General features: G+C 39.8%; 1 pseudogene; it reads right to left on the minus strand.

Annotated features, from left to right (window-relative positions):
- Positions 1-5,158: 5,158 nt before the first annotated feature.
- LOC105551913 lies at positions 5,159-6,209 on the minus strand (annotated as a pseudogene).
- Positions 6,210-6,443: the final 234 nt, after the last annotated feature.

Here is a 6,443-nt window from a genome sequence, read left to right on the forward strand (position 1 = left end):
GAGGGGAGGGAGGAAAGGAAAGGAAAGGAAGAAGAATTCTGGGAATTCTAGCTTTCTCTTGGTGCATGCTCTCATTCTGTTGAAATCAAGCAGTTTCTATATGAGGCAGACAAGTTCCTAGGGTATTCAGAAAGGGGCAGTATCTTGGTTCTTGCTTCAAGAGGGCTAACTGCTGCTGGGACCTACTGTTGAGCAATGACTCAGGGACCTGGCTGGTAAAGAGGAAGGAAGTGGCTATGGAAAGTTGCTGTTAAGTAACTGGAGCCCCAGAGTAACATAAAATTGACCAAGTCATCCCACCCCCAACACCTACCATTACTGAGAGTAACAATGTGGAGATAACCATGCAGGCTGCTGGGTCCATTTGTCACTTATTTGAGTTCCCTTCATTACAGCTCTTAATGCTACTGAACTCTAATTACATGACATGGAAATGCATGGGATGAAGGAGCTGGAGGGGATTTGCCCTCAACTCCATGTCCCATGAGAGATTGATTTGTCTTTATATAAATAGCTATCAACTAAATTGAGATCATAAGAGTTTTATCTTTGAATATACCATATAATTGCATTCATAAGAGGTATTCAAAATAACCATTTCATAAATTTTTCCAATATCCCTATGAGTAGGGTTGTTTTTCTCATTTTACCAATGAGGAGTCTCAGTACTAAATGTCGGAAAAGTACTTAATGTGAGTAGCATGATAAAAAGTACACATTAAAACAAGAAGACATATTTTGACCATCAAACTAGCAAGGATATATAAATCATAAAATTAGCAACGTTTAAAAAATAATGCTTTATGCTGGCAAGGTTATGCTGACATTGAAATGAAAATTCTGTTTCTGCTGATAAAAGTACATGTTGGTTAAGCCTCTCTGAAGAGCAATTTGCAATGTGTCTCAGGAAAATTATTCATACATTTAGATGCAGTAATTTTATTTCTGAGATTTCCTTCTAAGGAATGTAGACAAATTTTGTATGCAAATATGTTTCTCACAATGTTTTTTATAATGGTAAGAACTTGGATATAACAAATATTTAACCACAGGAAGTGGTTATGATACTCCTACACAATGGAATATTATGGAGCCCCTAAAATTATATTTTTGAAAACTTTTAATGACATGAGAAAACATTCAGAATGTACTGTTAAGTGAAAAAAGCAGGATAAAAACTTACATAATAGTATGATCATGGTAATATAAAAACATATGTGTAAATCCATTCAAACTAGACTGGAAGAAATAGAACTTAGTTACTTGTTCAAGGTCAAATACTTGCCAAGCAGTGGAGCCAGCACCTAAACACAGTTCTTCTGACACTAATCCCAATGTCTCCTTCCCCATACCATGATGTCTCAGAAAATATTCAGTTTGAGTAATACATTGTTGTTCGTTTTATTAGAAAACAAGCCATTCATGGAATTATGCCAAAATCCATTACTACTTTGATTAGATTCAGGAATTCAAGTAAGTTTTGGAGTGTTGCTCAATTTCCACAGTTTTGCAAGTTGCTGAAACTGCACCCACATTTACAACACTCAAGTATGCTAAGCCCACTGCTAGGACTCAGTTTCCAGAGTGTGTTACCTGCACTATATTTGTAACCCCCTTTAACACAGAAGGAATAATAAAATTCAATATACAAGATGACTTGGAGAGGTTATTTTTTTTCTAGTAGTTTCCAAATTGAACTAAACAGCAACATTACCAGGGTGATTTTCTCAAAATGCAGATCCAGGTCCTATGCCAAGAGATTCTATTTTAGCAAGTTACGGTGGAGCCCTGCCCTCTGAATTTTAAATAGTACCCTGGGCAGGACCATCTTTAAACCATTCCAACCAGTGATAGAGATGTGTTTGATGAGGTCCCTACATGCACGGAGTTACATGTGGTGATTCCACTACTTCAGGTTAGAAAAACACCTCTTCAAAACCCAGATTCATTTATAAAGTGAGTATACTGGCCACTGAGTCCTGTAACTACTTGGCTCATTCTTTCAATGGTTACTGGGGAAATCACTTTATCTTCCACTGATGCTTGCACTGGTTATTTACTGTTGCTTAACAAAGGATTCTCAAACTTGGTGGCATCAGGCAACAAACATTTATCTCATGATTTCTATGGATCAAAATGCTAGGCACAGTTTAATTGGGTGCTCCTGGGTCAAGGTCTCTACTGAGGTTGCAGGCAAACTATTGGCCAGGGCTGTGGTCTCATCTGAAGGCCAGAGAGAGTGAGAAAAAGGGAGGGAATCTGTTTCCAATTTCACTTATGCAATTATTGACAGGTCCTTCTTCACTGGGCTAAATCACAACATGGTAGCTGACTTCCCGCAGAAAGAGAGAACAAAGAAAGCAGGAGTGAGAAAGCGAGAGTAAGAGACAGAACAAAAGAGAGTGAGCAAGAAAATGTGCACCCATATGCACCCAAATGTGCACCGAAGATGGAAGTCACAGTCTTTTTGTGATCTAGTCTTGAAGTGACATCTCATCATTTTTTCACATTTATTAGAAGCAAGTCAACTTCAGCACATAACCAAGGAGAGAAAATTATACAACAGTGTGAATACCAGAATCATGGCTCATTGTGGTCCATCCTAGGGAGTATTTGATGCACTGTCCTGGGCAAATGGCAGAAATAAATTCTATACTAAACCACCTTCACCTCTATCCTTCAATTTCTACTTGGTAAGTAAGCAGAGGTGAGGCTGGAGGGAACGCTGCATATTTATGATAGTTAAACCAAGAGGACCAAGGCAGAAAGAAAATCTGCAAGTTTAGTGTGGGTCAATGCTGGTATTTTCAAACGTACAGCATGAGCTATGAGTGTCATCTTTGGTATCAATGGCAAGACTCGGTTAATAGTGTCACTCATTCTTTTTGTTCTTTAAAGAAGTGCACATTTGAAATAGCCTTGGGGACTATTGTTCTCAACTTCTATTTTTTCTGGCTGTAACTCATGAAACCATATTCAGTTATTCTAGAAAAGATATTTGAACGTGATGGTCTGACCTCAACTGCAACTTGCTCAGGGGCCTAATACAACTATATCTTCCATTTTCTTTGAGAGGGAGACAACAAATATTGGGTAAAAAGTAAATGCATTTATACATTTTTGTATGTATATAAGTATACAGTTAACTGTTGAACTACACACATGGGTTTGAGCTATGCAGCTCCACTTATAGGTGGATTTTTTTCAAGCAAATGCAGATTGAGGGATGCAAAACCTGGGTATAGGGAGGGCCGACTTTTCATATACACAGTTCTGTAGGGCCTACTGTGGGACTTGAGCATGTGGGGATTTTGGTATACACTGGTGTCTGGAACCAATACCCCTCGTATACTGGGGATGACTGTGTGTGTACATGTATATATGTGTGTATATATTTATATGTGTGTCTATACATGTGTACACACATCACAACTCCTTGGGACCATCTGGAGTGTCTCAGCTTACCCCACATGTCCAGCTTAGCCTTGGTAGCAGAGCCTTTTAGTAATGTGAACAAAGTTAGGTTTCCAGACTCAACTAGTTTATCCACTAGATTTACCATGTAGAGTTAAATCCAGCTTGCCATCTGGTTGCCAGATGATGAGTGCTACAAGTATTTTCCAGCATCTCAACTTGCTATTGAGTCACAGCCACAAACAAAAGCAGCAGATACAGCTGCCTGATGGCTGCTTTTAGGATGCAATATTTTCTGTCTCTCCCCATGAAATCACTGGTGAGGAGGGAGTCCCCTTTGTCATTTCAGCTGCCAAGACATTTCATGCTAATGAACTGTGAAGGGGAAGTCGCTAATGATATGAAATCCCTTTTTATGGCCAGGGCTGGGCCAAGGCCACCAGAGGGGTGGTAGGGAGGTTCTTAACAACAGAGGCTGATTCTTCTGTTGGTGGAAGGTGAGAGGACAGGTCAATCCATAAACAATGCCCAAGGACTCTGGGGGCATCGACCTGTTTCCATAAGCCTCTATCCCCTTCCTCTCTGACACCTCAAAATTTTAGATGGGAGCTGAAGTTAGCTAGGTTCAGAGGGAAATAGAAGGAGAAATACTTTTGGCAGATCACCTAGGAAAACTAAAAGTAATTCCCAAGGTATCTGTTTGAATTAAGGAAAGTCCCATAAAAAATTGCTATTCCATTGGAGTCCACGTCCACCCTAATTCAAGCCAGCTGATAACCTGAAGACGTGAACGAAGGGGTGGCCAAGGGAAGCATGTGTGGTACAGTGGAAAGACCCCTGCTTGGGAAACAGAGAATCTGGTCCATGTCTCACTTTGTTATTTTTGGCTGTGTGATCTTGTGTAAAACACCAGAATTTTCTGAGTTTTATATCCTTATCTATGTGATATCATTAGCTACTTCAGGTGATTGTTATGAAATTAAGTGAGATTACATCCATAGAAAGGGATATTAAAATACTGTCACTATTTTTTAAATGTATATATTTTTTCCATTTTCTCCCTGTGACAGAAATTCTGCTACCCGAGAGGTATGACTCTTTGGGATAAGGGGCTGTTCTCTTGGTGACCTTCTTAAAAAGCAAATGTCTTTGAAAAAAAGTAACATGGGATTGGTGAGTGATCAATCAATAGATTTCTTTTCCCCAGTAAATGGAGATTCTTGTTTGTTTGTTTGTTTTAGAGGCATTTTATTTAGACAACTAAAAACAATTAGATGTTCAGAAGCAGTGTACAATGAAAGAGAAATCAAACCAGTTACTTTATCATGTATTCCCTCTTCTTTACAACTAAAGCAAAAAATAAAATTAAAAAAAAAGCATTCTGCTTTAAGGAAAACAGTCAGAAAAATAAGCCAATATTTTCTTCTCCATAATAACATAAACAGCTACAAGAACCCTAATTGTAATAAGAGAATTTGGATGTTGGCTTGTATATAGTCATTAAAAAGATAACAGGCCACTGTACTACAAGAGGATAACTCCACCTCTCTTCATCTGATACTCTTGAGTTTTGACTTAAAGGTAACACCAAGTTAATTGTTCCAGCACTGGAGCTAATTTTTTTCCCCATTATTTACTGCTCTTTCTGCCTTAAGCAGAGAGTAACTCTGGAAGGCTGATGCTTTTCTCTGCTTGCTCGTTTTAGTCGATAAGTTGGATACTAACTGCGTCATATGATTGACCCTCAGGCCTTCACATTAGGAGTTGAAGAATTGATGTAATCAGAATTCTCTGAAGCCGTTTCTTCTCGCTCCTCTTCTGTTGTCTCTGGAAAACCAGTCTTTGGCTTTTCCAGCTCACCACTCTTCTTCAGGAAGCACACATTCCAAAGGACATAAGTTTTTCCTACTACAGTTTGCCCTGGTCTCAATGTTCCATCTTTAGAACCACTGGCATAGTGTTCTCCATCAGGACTAAATCTCACACAGTGAATAGGACCAAAGTGTCCCTTGTAGGATTCGAATTCTTCTCCACGGTTATAATCATACTTACAAAGTTTAAAAATTTCACCACCTGCAACAAGAAATTCTTTCTCAGGATGAAGAGATGCAGAATTGATGGTTGCAGGAGCTTCAAAGGATTTAATTGGGTTCAAACTTACTGAACTATGAAAAGCAATCGATTGTCCATAAGTTATAACCAAAATTTCAGGAATATATTTTTATATCATTAACAGACATATTAAAATTTAGAGATTTCACTTCTGTCAGAGTAGCATGATCCCAAAGTCAAGCAGTTTTATCATCAGCAGAAAGAATCTGTTTATCCTCACTGCACCATAGGAGCCTTTTTTATACCAGAAGTGTGACCACTAATTTCCTTAGGTCTTGCTTTAGGTTTGTTCAAGTCATAGATGCGTAACAGTTTATCCTGTCCCTCAGTTAACAAATAATTACTATCCTCCGTGAAATACACAGGATATTTATGTATTTGACAATGTATTTATGAGCCAGGGTCATCAATTCATCTCCTGAGACAGCATCCCACACTTTGGCTGTGAAATCTGCAGCTGCTGTAGCTGCTTTGGTGACATTCAGTGTTGTACCCCAAACAGCACCTTTATGACCCCAAAATGTTCCAATGCAGTCTCCTGTATCTCCCAGGCATAGCATAGGTTTACCATCTTTGCAAGCGCTGATTAAGAAATACCCATAAGGCGTGATGCCACTGAAGGCCAAATCAACCACGGGCCACTCGTGGCCAGAGCAGGTGAGTGGCGTCTGTCTCATTGCCATGGTGGCGGCAAACCCAGTGACCAGACTGACCAGCTGAGGATCATCGTTGTCTTTTCTCTCCTCTGCTGCAGCGCCTTGGGCTCCTCCAGGCCCCCGCCCTGACACGGGCTGGGCTGCAAAACAGGAGAAGGAGGACAATCCGGTGGCACTGAGGTTAGGAAGGGGTGAGGGAGGGGTCAGGGAGTCTGAGACAGGCAAGTAACAGTCGACCAGGGAGGGAAAGGAAGAAACTGA

The sequence above is a fragment of the Mandrillus leucophaeus genome, unplaced genomic scaffold (genome assembly GCF_000951045.1).
Source record: "Mandrillus leucophaeus isolate KB7577 unplaced genomic scaffold, Mleu.le_1.0 Scaffold538, whole genome shotgun sequence".
NCBI lineage: Eukaryota > Metazoa > Chordata > Mammalia > Primates > Cercopithecidae > Mandrillus > Mandrillus leucophaeus.